Source organism: Panthera uncia, chromosome F2, assembly GCF_023721935.1.
Source record: "Panthera uncia isolate 11264 chromosome F2, Puncia_PCG_1.0, whole genome shotgun sequence".
Lineage (NCBI taxonomy): Eukaryota > Metazoa > Chordata > Mammalia > Carnivora > Felidae > Panthera > Panthera uncia.
This window is the reverse complement of record NC_064812.1, coordinates 70,514,154-70,529,662: the sequence shown is the minus strand read 5'-3', so window position 1 is coordinate 70,529,662 and position 15,509 is coordinate 70,514,154. Positions and strand designations below refer to the sequence as shown.

General features: G+C 44.8%; 1 protein-coding gene across 4 annotated transcripts in view; it reads left to right on the top strand.

Annotated features, from left to right (window-relative positions):
* The window catches only part of CHD7 (chromodomain helicase DNA binding protein 7), a 190,168-nt gene that overhangs the window by 70,598 nt on the left and 104,061 nt on the right, over positions 1 to 15,509 (top strand). The gene's annotated exons all lie outside the window — the stretch shown is intronic.

Below are 15,509 nucleotides of genomic sequence, written 5' to 3'. Positions count from 1 at the left end.
GTGGGGACTCAAAAATGTTTTATTATCATTGGGCAAATGTTCAGAATTGCTTGTTGCAAAGTTTAAAAAATAACTTGAAGCACTTATTTCGATGTTAACTATTGTCAGAGTTGTTTGCTTTTGTTTCCCTGGTCTTAGGGAACAGTTATCAGGTTCTGAGGCCCCTGATGGTGGTGGGAGATAGCGCGGGCAAGCGTCTGCCGTGGAAAGCACAGCACCGGAGTAAGTGCCGTGTGCTTCGGGGATAGTTCCCAATCCGGTCTTGGGGGTGTGAGGTTGGGGTCTGGGAGGGTACCCTGGGGGGAGTGATGGCCTCACTGAGATGTGAAGGGTCAGTCCCGGTTGAGAGGAGGCTGGGCGAAGGGGGAGGGAGAAGAATTTAAGGCTTAGGAAATCATGAGTGCATGGAATGTAGGACTGGGCTGTGGGAGAGGAAGCTGTGTGGCACCCCTGTGGGACCTTGTCGGTCGCGGTGAGATGCTTAGAGCAGGTTCTGTGTCCGTGAGGTGCACTGGGAGGTCTCTGGCAGGGACAGCACCTTTGGGGCACCTGCAGCACTTCAGGAGTGGGGGGAGAGAGAGAGAGAGAGAGAGAGGGAGAGGGAGAGAGAATGGAATGTTTATCAGTGCACAGTGGTTGTGGGTGAGAGCCACCTGGAAGGAGAGCTCAAAACGTGGTTTTGTTTATTTGAAGAGCTTATCTAGAAAAGACTGGTGAAGTGGATTGTCCTTCAGGTTACAGGTAAATCCCGGCGTTTCTGAATAAGTTAAACTGCTGCACAAGATACAGGTTTCTCTGCTTACAGATCCTACTCTTGTAGGCGGTGTGGGGGAGGCAACTTCTGGTGGAATTTAGAACCTGCAATGTTGTGTCCTTAGAACATTTTGAATACATTCGTACCCTTTGCATTAATTTGGGCCCGAAATACAGTCGTGGTGAAGAAAAACAGAAGCAGAAAGAAAATTTTAAGTGCCTCCAAGATGGAGGTGATGGGTAATAGTTTCTGTGTCCTAATTTTCCCCCAGGAGATTTTTTTTTTAAAAAGGAAAAAAAAAAAAAAAAAAAAAAAGAAAGGAAAAACACCTCGAAGAACCAGTGGTTGTAACTTTTCCAGTTCTCTGTCTTTCCATGACATCTTACAAATATTTTAAAAACCAGCCTTTCTGGGAAAACCTTTTCCTGGTAGCGTTCAAGTAGAGCAACTATTCTACTGAAATTCTCTCGGTTCACCCAGTAAACATAGAATTCCAGACATGAGCAGAGTGATTGGCAGCTACTTAATAGATTTTATGGAAAATGTGGCCACGCGTCTCGAGCTTTACTTATGCAAATGGTGATCCGAAGCAGAGAAAAACACCTTTTTAGTAGAAAGTGCACGTATCTCTACGAGCATCACTCTCGACATGCTTATGTATACTTTCCTACCCCCATGGATGTCTAGTGGAGATGGGGAAACAAAACATATCTAAAGGAAACCCGGCTTTGACCGGCGTGGCATGCGGGGGCCGGTCTGGGTGCCCACCTTCAGAGAGCAGGTGCCCAGAGCTAGACCTCGTGGGAACAGGGCGTCCCACGGACTCACAGAGCGATGTCAGGAGGGTCGCTGCTCTACCGCGTGCCGGTGGTGTCTGGCCGGTTATTTCTTCATGGTACCTTTGGTTCCAGCAAGCTCTCCGCCCTTGACTGCCCTTGACTTTACTCGTCGATCTGTTGTTTCTCTGTGAGGACTCCAAGGTATCTCTTCTACTGCACTTTGTATATGCTGCAGCTTGATGAGAACCTCCTCGTATCTTCCCTCAGCGTAACTGGTTTATCCCAGAGGTCAGAGATTCCGTGGGTTAAAATGGAAAATACCAAGTCTAGAGTGAAGGCAGAGGAAAAAATTCTGCCCCGTCTCTCCTTTCACCCCACTGTCTGAAAGCATGAAGTGAGCCGCATATTAAATGGTAGCCTAGTCTCTTGGTGCCTTTTATTTTGTAAAAGAGTATTGTTTTCTCTGAGTATCAAGAATGTTGTAGGTAACAAGTTGTTGTCTTTTTTAATTTTTAAAAAATGTTTATTCCTTTTTAAAAAAAATCTTTTTTTTTAAACGTTTATTTATTTTTGAGACAGAGAGAGACAGAGCATGAACAGGGGAGGGGCAGAGAGAGAGGGAGACACAGAATCGGAAGCAGGCTCCAGGCTCTGAGCCGTCAGCCCAGAGCCCGACGCGAGGCTCGAACCCGCGGACCGCGAGATCGTGACCTGAGCTGAAGTGGGACGCTCAACCGACTGAGCCACCCAGGCGCCCCTGTTTATTCCTTTTTGAGAGAGAGAGACAGAGAGTGTGAGCAGGGGAGGGGCAGAGTCAGAGGGAGACACAGAATCTGAAACAGGCTCCAGGCTCTGAGATGTCAGCAGAGAGCCTGATGTGGGGATGGAACTCACGAATCGTGAGATCATGACCTGAACTAAAGTCGGACGCTTAACTGACTGAGCCACCCAGGCGCCCCAGAAGTTAGTTTTTTAATTTACTTTTCAAGCCTGGATATTAACCATCGGCTAAGTGTCCTAAGCAGCCAGTGAGTTTTCTTAACCTTTAATAAGCCACTGTTAGGTACTGCATTCTAATCTTGTATCTTGTCACTTTCATTCAACTCCATTAAATAAATATTTATTGAGTGTTAGGTGCTAAGCGCTATATTAAGGGCAGAGATTGGCGATGTGGCAGAAGAAAGGGGGGGATAAAGGCCTTCACCGAGATGGACAGGGAAGTTTGTTATTTGTGTCATCTTCTGGCTGTCATTTCTTCATGTGGTAACTATGTTCTGGACCAGTGCTGCCCGGTTGAAATGTAGTGGGAGTTGCAGATACAGGCCACGTGTGTTATTTTACATTTTCTAATGGTCACATTAAAAAACACTGGTAAGATGACTTTGAGTAGTACATTTAATTAACCCCCAAAAATCTAAAATACTATTCCAATACGTAATCAGTATAAAATTACTCATTCGGTGTTTTTACACAGGATTTGAAATCCAGTGTGTGTTTTGTACACATTTCTTATTTCAGTCAGTCTGCAATCCCGTCTCCATAGAATGCAAACCAGGAGCCCAAGGTGGCTGGCGGCTGCCATATCGAAGACTCTTCCAATAGCAGTCGCTTCACGTTCTTTTTGGAAACAGTCAGAATATAAAAAAATCTATGCACATACAAGTAAATTTTAGGGGCACTCAGCTGGGTAGGTGTCCGACTTGGGCTCAGGTCATGATCACATGATTCCTGAGCTTGAGCCCCGCGTTGGGCCCACTCTCAGCGCAGACTGGAGCCAGCTTCAGATCCTCTGTGTCCCTCTCTCCGCCCCACCCCCTCTCATGTGGGCACGCTCTCAAAAATAAAAATAAACACTTTTTTATATAAATAAACAATACATATGTAACAAAAGGTATGTAATATAAAAATACATTTTAAATTGTTTAACGTATGACAGTGTGCTTGAACACAGGTGTTGTTAGCACCCTCATTGTGAGGTTGCAGAAGTAGCAGCATTTTTTAGGCATCAACACGTGTAGTGTTGTGTGTGTGCGTGTTTATGTGCGTGTGCGTAGTGTCCTCAACACTTCATGGAAGGATAGGTTACTGAAGTGAAATTTCGTTTGTTTAGGTTTCAAAGAAGGCTGCCTGAAGGTCTTTCTACTTTGTTGTAGGAAAACATAGCGTTTCTCTTCCCCATTTCTCTTATAATCTCTTCCAAGATTTAAAAAAAAATTTTTTTTAATGTTTTATTTATTTTTGAGACAGGGAGAGACAGAGCATGAACAGGGGAGGGTCAGAGAGAGGGAGACACAGAATCGGAAGCAGGCTCCAGGCTCTGAGCTGTCAGCACAGAGCCCGACGCGGGGCTCGAACTCACGGACCGCGAGATCATGACCTGAGCCGAAGTCGGCCGCTTAACCGACGGAGCCACCCAGGCTCCCCTCTTCCAAGATTTTTAGTTTCAAGTGGTTTTTGGCTACTTTCAGTAGTTATTCCCTCCCCTCCCCCCACCCCCATCTCTCTTTGCCTCTCTGTCACTGATGCCTATTTATGAAATTGGTTCTCCAAGGATAAGGGAGAAAGCCCTGTCTTTACCATTATGCACACCCCCCGCCCCCCTCACCTTTTTCTTCTTTGCTGCTTTTTCCTTCTGCATTTTAACAGTCCTTCAGAAAGGCCATCTCTGGCCCTGCGAAGCAATAGGTAGCCAGGGAAGGAAAATCGGGAAGCGGGTCAGGGGGACGATTAGGGGAAAAGCACTGCTAGGCCTAACTTGGAGAATTTACCTTCATCTTGACATCTTAGTATTACTGTCCATTTGCTGTAGTTCCAGCTGTCAGTCTGTAGGTAAAATCTCTCAGTAGCCACCGAGCGAGGGCCCTCAGTCTTCCTTTCTTACTGAGTACAGTTCTTGTATCAGCAAAGGAAGTCCGCAGCAAACTTGGGTTTTCGCCTTGCGGAACGTTTAGTAGGTGATGGCGTGTCACCACGAGTGAGGGTGTTTGGCTCGGCGTGAGAAGCATCGGAGAGCCTTCTAGGGACAGGGGCATGGCGCTGGCGGTGGTGCCTGTGGAGGAGTTAAGGAAGCTGGCCAAATGCCCAGAAGCTGGCACCACGTAAAAAAGTCAAAAGTCAGCATAGATACAGAGGCACTCATTACCCCGCTCGCTGCTTCCCTGTGGTGGGACGGGGAGAGAGATGGCCCGGTGAGGCTGCAAGGCGTTTCCTTACGTCCTGTTTTAGTGACTGCGTTAAAATCCCCACCCAGCCAGTGATTTAGAGGGAACACGCCATTTTGATTCCCTTCACCGAGAGCGCATTTCTCTTCTGCGTTAGAGTGTATTTGGCCTCTTCTCCTCCACTGCCCTTTATGTTTAATTCTAAGTAATTCTTCCCATCAATTTCAGGAGAATTCTTAGATTTTTAACACCCTGTGAAGGCAAAAAAAAAAAAAAAAAAGAAAGAAAATCTGTTTTAATTTGAAGTAAGAGGTTGTTAACCTTGAGAACTGTTTTGTTTGGGGCCCAAGCAGAGGCGGCTCAAGTAGTGATGTTGGAAACCTTGCCGAGTTTCCCGAATGGGTTCCCACTTAGTTTGTGCCCTTCCCGTCTCTCCATGGGCAGGCGGGAGCCGCTGCGTAGCTCTAGGGTAGGAAACCCACGCGCAGCCGTTTGGTGGGCCCTCAAGTCCCTGTTGCTTGCTCATCAGAGGGGGCCGGGGGCATCGCAGGTGGGTTTCTCTCCTAGTGAATAGGCGAGGACGTGTACAGCATCCTTTCTCCAAAGCTTTTTCTGCAGTTATATTTCTGAACTTTTTAATGAAGGGGCCATGCATCAATTTAAAGTTCTTACTGAATGTAGGAATATACAAAGTTCTTATTGATCAAAGCTCGAGATCCTAAATTTTCAGACCATGCTTCTTTGTGGACTCTTACGGCATGAACATTCTCTTTAACTTAAACAAACAGTCCTATAAAATCGTGGATTATTCGGTCACGAAGCGTTTGCTTTCGCTGTTAACGTTACAGCCGCCTCAAAATGTCAGCGTGAAGAGATGGCTAAACTCTAATACCACTGTGGCGGTTGACAGAAATGGACGGTAGTGCCTAATGGGGAATTTCCCTCAGTCTTGACATTTTAATGTTCCTCTCCATTCTCTGTATGCACAGCTGTAAATCTACAGATGATCTGTCAGTACCCACAGGCAGGAGTGGAACTGGGGCAGTCGCCGAGCAGGATGTGCTGACGTTGCTCTAAATTGGTCCATTACCAGGCTGACTCCGTCTCTGGCTGCTCAAATATTGCAAAGAGATTTTCACAAAGGAGAGCTGTTGAAAGGCACGGAGGCATACCACGGATTAAAGGAGCCAAGTGCGAGTTCTTCAGGGAAAAAGTTTGATGATTTAGAGGGAGCGAAGTAGTATCTCATTTTTATCAGCTCTTCCTCCGGATGCTCTCCCGGTGCACGTTAGCCATATCCCCCTCAACGACGGGGACTGTCAAAGGGCCACACTCGTCCGCCGGGCCACGGTCAGATGCGAAAGCAGCGCCGGCCCTCAGTGTCTTCCGTACCCCGACTTCTGATTCAGTCCCGTGTTCCTCGTACTTTGAAACGACGGTAGAGGATGGCTGAAGGCAGGAGATACTCCAGAGCCTGATTCTGGAAAAGGTCCGTCCTTAGAGCTGAGCTTGAAGCTCATGCGTAGCTTTAGTGTTTGCAAGAAAGTGAAAAACCAGTATTTACGTGTAAATAAGTCCTCTGAGCTTAGGGTATCTTTGGTGAAGGGAGAAAAGCAAACCAAGAGACTGGACAGTCGTAGAGCAAAAATGAGCCAGGTCGTAGGATCGTTTTTAACGCGTCGCCCTCCCTGGACACTTGAGCGAGACTCCTTGGTAGGCCAGGCCGTGTTCCAGGCTGGAGTAACATTTCGTGTCAAATATAAATTTGATTCCGAGAGTGCGTCAACGGGAAGCGGTGCCCGTTTCCTTGTTTCATCTAGTGTTTCCCTTCTCATTTTTTAAACACGTCGCACCTCTGCTGTTCTGTCCAGCGGGCCACCCAGCCAGGTGCTGGGCCACTGCTGGCGAGTGAGGAGTGCAGGCGTGTGGAGGCCGTGGGCCTCGCCGGCACGGGGTCGGTGGGGGGGACTGCATCTTCCGGAACCTCCGTCTTCCAGTTTGGGCTCAGTCGAAAAACTGGCTGCTTAGTTAGTGTCCCTGAACTTGCTTCCCGAGGATCACAGGTACCATTTGCTGCCGATCATTGTGAGGGTTGCAAGACAGCAGCAGTCAGGTTTTTAGCACTGTGCGTGGCAGGCGGTAACTCTCCGATGAAAGTAAACTGCTTTGTTACAGCTATTGCTGATGTGGTTTGTTGAACTGAACTCTGGGAACTTCTCCCCCAATTTCCACTTTTTCACCTCAAGGTAGAAAACCTTTCCCTTGTTTCGTGAAGCAGAACACTGTATACCAACGCCTTAAAAATCAGCTTACCAGAATCCCTACGGAGCAAATAAGAATTCATAATACTTTTGTTGGGAGGGGGCAGGCACACGCCTACGGGTCACCCTACTGTGTTTCTCTTTCCTTTGCTCTCTCGGAAATGGGGTACTGTCTACAAAGCACCCACTTCTTTCTCAGTGATTAGTTTCTTCCCAGTTTGAACCGAGGTGGAAATCGTCTCCTAGGTTTGGAAACTTCAAGGGGCAGGGGTTAAGTCGGCATCCTGGTTCGTGTTCCTAGGGAGATGCTCTAGTATTCCCGCCAGCATCCGAGACATTGACCCTCTGAAATATACACACTCCTTTATGTAGTAAATCTCGACTCTATTAAATATAAACAAATTTACATCTGTTAACCACGAATTTGGTGATCCATTTTACCCCATTGTCTTTACCAACATCTTCCTGTATTTTCAGGGTGTGCTCTCATATACCCTGTGATGACGTTGTGATTTTGTTCGGTAAGTGGCTTCCTGTGGAATAGTGCCAATGGCAGTTTTGAACTCAGCGAACTATCCTTCACATAGGATCTTTTTAATGTTTCTTTATCCTAATCTACTTTTTTTCTTCAAAACGTAAATTCACAGGGCGCCTGGGTGGCTCAGTTGCTTAAGCATCTGACTTTGGCTCAGGTCATGATCTCAACGGTTCACGAATTCGAGCCCTGCATCCCTGCATCGGGCTCTCTGCTGTCAGCACAGAGCCCGCTTTGGATCCTCTGTCCCCCCTCCTTCTCTGCCCCTCCCCTGCTCACGCTCTCTCTCTCGCTCTTTCAAAAATAAACATCATTTTTGATATATACATTTAAAATAAATGCCTGGGTGGCTCGGTTGGGCTTTCAGTGTCAGCTCAGGTCTTGATCTCACGGTTCATGGGCTCAAGCTCTGCATCGGGCTCTGTGCCGACATCTCAGAGCCTGGATCCTTCTTCAGATAAAGTCTCAGTCACTCTCTGCCCCTCCCCCGCTCATGCTCTGTCATTTCCTCTCAAATATAAATAAATATATAAAAAAAATTTAAGTAAGCATTAAAAAATAATGATAAAAAATAAAATGTAACTTCACGTTTCAAAGTGGGACAGTCACCAAAGGAAAAAAAAAGAGGTTTTACTTTTGCAGTTTGATTTGGTAGCTATATATTTTTTTAAGTTTTATTTATTTTGAGAGAGAGAGAGAGCGTGCAAGCATGTGCACATGCACACACGTGAGCAGGGGAAGGACAAGGAGAGAGGGAGAAAGAGAATCCCAAGCAGGCTCCGCACTCTGTGTGGAGCCCAATGTGGGCTTGATCTCACAACTCTCACAGCCTGAGCTGAAATCAAGAGTCGGACGCTTAACTGACTGGGCCACCCAGATGCTCCTAGTAGCTACATTTTTTTTCTTTTTTTTAAAGTGGCCAAAGAAGGTGATTCACATTTTTCACATGTGAGGTTTGAAATTTTGGAAACGATGTTTGTGCAACTAGTACTGATGCCACTTTTTAAAGTTTACTGTTTAGAGCTGTAGAACTTTAGAGCTAGGTAGGAGACTCATGTCGTTTAGGAAAGATCACATACCTTTGTTTCAATTTGAATGTAAAGGCAAGGGCCTCCTTTTGCCCATTATCTTCAAACTTCATACACTATGTGTTTTTCCTTTTTACAAAAATATTAAGAAGAGTGGGATTAAGAAAAGTAAATGGAAAACCTGATCATTGTTATCTAATGTCCATCAGATTAATGCTCATAAATATTACCTTACTGAACTGTAATCTACACGCAGTCTGTGTATGAAATGAAATGCTCCCTTCATATTAAGGAAATACTATAGAGTGGTTGGCTTCCAGGCCTGTCACGTACTTTTCATTTAATTCAAGATTTAACACCTTTTAAATATACACAACTGTGCACTAAAGTTTGTCACAGAATATCTAGTACTTCCCAAGTAATTTCTCAAAGAAAGTTTACCATTTGTTGTTTGATATCACACTAATAATGTGTTCACAGAAAGTGCGTAAGCTAGTACAGCCTGTGAACTTCCCTGTGACGACGAGAATGTTCTGTATTTTCTCTGTCCGGTACGGTAGCCACTAGCCACAGGTGGCTGTTGAGTACCTGAAATGAGGCTAGTGAGACTTTTTTTTTTTTTTTTTTTTTTTTTAAATCTCTCACCTCTTTCCAGATGGCCTTAACACCATGGGTACCCCATATCTTTTGGCTCTGCTAGATGGTGGTCGAATATGGTGATCCACGCATGGTAATGAGGACACAGTTCACTTTGTTATTTTTGGAACAAATCTTTGCAGTGTATTGGCCAATTGTTGCTAAACACAGCATGCTATTTTAAGTAGCATGAACAGAGTGCCTTGGTTTAAAAGTATAAGTGATACTTCAGAAAGTTATTATTTAATTTTTTTCCCCCAAAGAAGCCCCTACCCATAGTTTATATGAAACATTTGCTGTTATTTGGCTTCATAAGTTGAAAGCTGTCACAAGTGATAAAATTGGTTTTTTTTTTCCTTGAAAAAGATTTCTTACAATTTGACATTAAATGCAGCTTCGTCGTTCCTGTAAGAAAACTTCAAAAATATTTTCTCAGATGCTTATGGCTAACAGCTATACTTGCTTATGGGTCTCCTAAGTTATACTTTTCATATTTCCAGGTGGGTCTATATACCTGTGTGGATCTTTTCTTTTTTTTTTTTTTTTAAGGTAATCTCTACACCCATCGTGGGGCGCAGACTCCCAACCCCGAGTTTAAGAGTCACATGCTCTACTGAGTGAGCCAGCCAGGTGCCCATCTGTGGATCTCTTTTGGTCAGAAGGTGCTGGTGTCTGTTTAGCATTGAAGACAAGCAGAGAAACGTTAGTTGTTGTAATCTGTTATTCCAGGGCAAATTAGTCCTAAACTAAGATAGATATTGTTGTCCCCAATTTTTATAATGTATGGTTAGTGGCACAGGGTAAATGGAATAACAGAAATCCGCATTTTACTCTTAGTTGATAATTTTCCAAAAACAGTTGGCACCGGGGTTGGGTTATTAGAGAGAGAGGGAGTGAGTGAAATAGAGACAGGAAATTGGGTCCTGGAAATGTAAGGACAAGGACAAGGAAATATGCTAATAATAGCCTTGGTTGCTGGGACTCAGCATCGCATTATATTCTGAGCTTCCTGGTGAGTGTGCAAAGGGAAACATGACAAGATGTGTGATTCTCATCATCAGAAAGAAGGAAGAAAAAAATTTTTTTTTCCTCAGAAAGATGTTTTTTTTCCTGGCATCAGATCCTAAAATTTTTGTGTGGTATGTTTTATATGTGAAGGAAGTATTGACTGGCATCAGAGATAACTTTTCTTGGACACAGGTAGTTTTATAACAAATGTAGAAATAGTTTTTTCCCCGCATATGATAGTTTCTTCCATGCCCCTTGATACTCCTGTCTGAGAGTGGCAATCAGGGCTACATGGTGACAGCTGTCCTGTGAAGGTTACATTGATCTGACCTGGGCACTGCATCTCAGGCATCCTGCTTGGTCACTTAAGTGGACCCAAGTTGCCTGCTGTGGATGGGCTGTGTATCGTGGGCAGGTCCCCCTAGATTTGTGTTCTGTTAATTAGGTCGTGAGGAGGGTCTCGATGGAAGATAATTTGACAGATTCGTCAGATCATCAAGAGTCTGACTTACTGTGAATATATTAAATGCCACTAAATCATTTGCTTGAAAATGGTTTCTGTTATGTATTTTATGTTACGTGAATCTCAATAACAATTTTCAAAAAAGGTGAAGGTTCTAGTTTTCTATCTTACTGGTGGAGAGTGGAGCCCTCTTCTTTGGAAACCAGATAGCAGGGTTGTAGGGTGAACATTCTGTTCTGAAAGTTGAATTCCTAATGTGCGTTGTCTCCCCGGGTGGGAATCTCTCACCTTCTCATGGCACTTGGGTCATAAAAATGATTGTCGGTATATCCGGACTTCCCGAAGGAAGGGATTCAGCCCTTCCGAACCAGTTGATCAAAACTCCAGAGTGGCTGTGCGCGGTGGAGTTTTCTGGGATGATGGAAATGTTCTCTGCACTGCCCGTTACGGCAAGATGCATAAGCACTTGTGGTCAGGAGGACTGGTAATGTGGCTGGTGTGACCACGCAACTAAATCTTAAATTTTATTTAATTTCAATCAGTTTAACCTTAAATGGCCACATCTGGCTGCTGACTGCTGTGTTAGTGCCGTTCTAGTCATATTTGATGGAGCGGTAGAACTCAAAGTTCTCTGTCCCTTACAAGAATTGTGAAAAATCAAAACAAAAATTCTGTTTTAGTCTTTTCAGTTAGAATAAATGCATTAAAATGCCCGCAAGACCACCATTTTTTCACACCTCCCTTAGAGGAAGGCATTCGTTCTCATACCACAATTCGATTGGTGCCCCACAGGTTTTTATACCCCAGGCCAATGTACTATAATAAGGTTCGGGATGAAAGGCATTTTGGTACAAAGAAATGATTGTAAAAAGGAAAATGGAGAAGCAGCAGAGGCTGGTGGTTTTTAGAAGAGCGTATGTGGCTTAGGAAATTGGAAAATGACCCCTCAGACGGTCCCTGTCCCTTAGAAACTCTCCGGAGTTCTCCAGGGTTGCTCTCATCCTGGTTTGAAGACCACTAGAATGTCAGAATGACTCCGGTATCTTCTGCACACCGCTGTCACCAAATGTTATCTAATCAGAGACGCACAAGCTGCCGGCCTGGGCCTCACGGTCTGAGTTGCGACGCTCATGAGGGACTCTGTCGTGCTTTGGGGGCTGCGTAGGCCTCCTTTCCAGTACAGTGTGGGGGTAGTTTGGACCTGAAAGAACTTGAGAACAGGGTTACCACCCATCGTCCCTCTGTAGAAAGTCCCGTGTTGCCCTGGATTATTGGGTCGCATAGCCTGCTAGTGTATCCACCGTGATGAGTTAGGTAACCGAACAAGTTGATTTGTTGCATAGACTTATTTAGTAGAGACTAAACAAGACTATTTAGTAGACTATTTAGAGGGAGGGGAGTGTGGTTGCTTGGGTGGGCCTCAGAGGATGGCTGGGCCTTAGTGGGCTCATTGGTTCTTTGCTTCCTTCCTTTGTCCGTCCATCAAATGTACGCAGTAAATGTGGAGAATGTGAAGATAAACAGTACCTTTCTCCTGCCTCCCATCTCGCTTGTAACTAGTACCGAGTGGTGAGCGTGGGTAGTAAGTGTGGGTAAAGAGCAAGCAGTGGGTAGGGTTATGGCATGAAGATAAGCCATTTTGTTTGGGTTACAGAGCTTCACAGAGGCTCCTAACTTTGGAAATCTGGAATAGATGTACATTCAGAGTTGATTAGAATGTTTGGGATTGGCCCAGTCCGATGAGATGGTACTCGGGTTTAGAAAGACAGTGGAGGCCACCCAGAAGTTTACATTTCTTACAAATTTAGTTTTCACCGTCACCTCTTTTTGCTGTCAACGTACATGGGAGCCCAGTTTCATAATCAGACTTTGTTTGGTGAGAATATAGTAGCAACAAAGGGCGTTGGTTTTCTTGAGGGTTACTTTATTTGGGACTGATCTCTGCCCTGTGGCCGACCTCCTCTTCTTGGTCAAGTTCTCCTTGATCCCTTGTATCTTTTGGACCTTGTTGACCAGACGGCTTAAACAAATGTCCTATGGGTCCCTAGTGGACTATACCTTTCCTGTTCATACCTCCTTTCTTCTTAATAGGTTTTATAAAATTGATTATTATGCAGCATTTCATTTACTTCATTTTTCTTGAGTGCACTTGGCTGTTAGTGTTTTCAAACCTTACTTAGGTTCCTCTTTACTATTCTTTAGGATACATTACTTTGATGGTATTTCTCTCATCTATTTATTTTTATTAATTGAACAACACTCAATAAATATTTATTACTGCCTATTCTGTACCAAAGATTGTTCTAGGCATAGCAATGATTATAGCAGTGATCATGAAGCTAACATTCTAGGCTGAGAGGCAACCAAGCAACTAACCAAAGTGTGTGTGTGTGTGTGTGTGTGTGTGTGTGTGTGTAATACTAAGTGATATGAATTCTGAATAAAAAAAAAAAAACTGCATGAGGGGATAGTGAACTATAGAGAGTGATATTGTGGTAAGCTGGTTAAGGAATACGTCCTTGGGAGGTAACACTAAGCAGGAAACCTGAATAAAGTAAAGGGAGCAAGCAAGTTATGTAAACTTCTGGTGGAAGTAAGTGTGTCTTGTGCAAAGACCCTGAGGCAGGAGTATGCTTGGTATGTTTGAGGGGCAGGAGAGAGGCCAACGTGTTTGGAGTATAGTGAGTGAAGGAGCAGTAGGGGCTTTGGTTAAGAGGAGTAACTGGGGGGGGGGGGGGGGGTCAGATCAAGTAGGGTATTGTAAGCCATATAGTAAGGAGTTCGAATTTTACTATGAGTGAGACAGAAAGTTACTGAGGAGTTTTGAGCGTGATGTGATGTAATGTATTGTGTATCTTAGCAGACTAACTCTGCTCTTTTCTATGAGGACTAGATAGGGCAAATGTGCTACGCAGGGGGCCAGTTGATCAGGCGAGATATGATGGTGGCTTCCGTCAGGGTTGTGGAAGTAGGAAGTGGGAACAGACTTCAAGGTAGTGTTGACAGGATTTGCTGATGGATTGGAACTGGGGTTTGAGACCATGAGAGACATCGGAGTTTTAGCTTGAGCACTTGGGAGAATAAGGTCAGGGCAGAAACCTCACGTTTGATGCAGACATGTTAATTTGGAGGTGCCTAGTGCCTAGACTCAAGTAGAGGTTTCGGATAGGCAGTTACACACAGGAATTTAGAGTTTAGGAGAGGAATTCGAGTTATCGTGGTACAGATGGCATCTTCTGCCTTAAGCCTGGACGAGCTTGTTTAGAGTGGATGGGTGGAAGAAAAATGTGAGGATAGGGCCCTTGTCCGGTCCCTCACTTAATATCCTAGACCAGGAGATCCAGGAAACTACAAGGAGAAGAGGAGTCAGGAAGGCAGAAACACCACCAGGGTGTGTGTCCTCGAACCAAGGGCGGTACAAGGGGGGAGTAATGAGTTATGTCAGGTGCTCCTGTGAGGTTGAATGAGATGAAGACAGACTCTTACCTGTCTCAGTCTGTCCTTTCTTTCTTTCTTTCTTTCTTTCTTTCTTTCTTTCTTTCTTTCTCTTCTCTTCTCTTCTCTTCTCTTCTCTTCTCTTCTCTTCTCTTCTCTTTTCTTTCTAGGTTTTGTTTTTAAGTAATCTCTTATACCCAACATAGGGCTCAAACCTACAACCCTGACTTCAAGGGCCACATGCTCCACGTGACCGAGCCCTTACCCCTCTCAGTCCTAAAGCCCAACTTTTCTCATATTTTCGTAGACTCCCCTACAATAAAACAAATTAACCCTTGTTGAATCTTAGCAGAATTCTGCATTTGAGTAGCAGTTCACCGAGAGGTCGTTATAATAGCACTTGGTATCTACCGTGTACTAGGTGGGATTGGCTCTTGGGACAAAAGGCGAATAAGAAAAACCCTTCTGAACTTCTCTGACTTGCAATCTTAGGAGAGAATGTATGTACATTTCTAGTGCAATACTTGGCACCGTAAGTGTGAAGTTTGAACGAATAGCGTGTAGAAGCTAATGATACAATGGTCGTAGTGTGTCAGTGGCCAGACCAGTATTAGAACCGAGACTCCTTGACTTGCAGTTTCTACCCTCATTCCTCCAGTGGACACCATCTTTAAACACGTGAAAATAGCCATCTTAAAGCTTATGAAGATATTTATGGGAGGATGTCCACTTGAAAAGCAAATTACTGTACTTCCAAGGTATCACACATCAGTAGAAAGCCTTCGGTCAACACAAGAAGTCAGATTCCCATGAAGGTCTTGGATAAGGGATCAACCATATCAGTTTTTGTGCACTGCTTGTCCCACCTACCGCTTCCCTGTTGTCTGTTTCCACTAAAAGCAACAGGCGGGGGGGTGGGGGGAAGGCGGTGCAGGGAGCGGGGGAGGAGGGGGACTGGGGTGTTGCTTGAATTGGTAAGATAAGCGTTTCTTTAAAGTCTTTTAAAAACGTTTCTTTCATCTTCAAAATGGATGTCGGGGGCATCTGGGTGGCCCAGTGCGTTAAGCATCCGACTTCAGCTCAGGTCACGATCTCGTGGTTCGTGAGTTTGAGCCCCACATTGGGCTCTGTGCTGACAGCTCAGAGCCTGGAGCCTGCTTCCGATTCTCTATCTCCCTCTCTCTCTGCCCCTCCCCCCCCCCCCCCCCAAAAATAAAGGAACATAAACAATTTTTAAAAAATAAAATGGATGTAAGTTTTGCAGGCCACTCAAGTGTATCATGTTTCCTTAGCTGTTTGGTTATTTTAATCCCCCTGCTCCAAACAAATAGGTGCTTTTTTGGTTGCTTTGCATCCCCGTTGGTATACTCACCGTGTACTCTTGTGGAAAGTGCTCATGCCGGTGGTTTCGTAACATTTTTACCTCACGACCTCGTAATCAGAAATTGT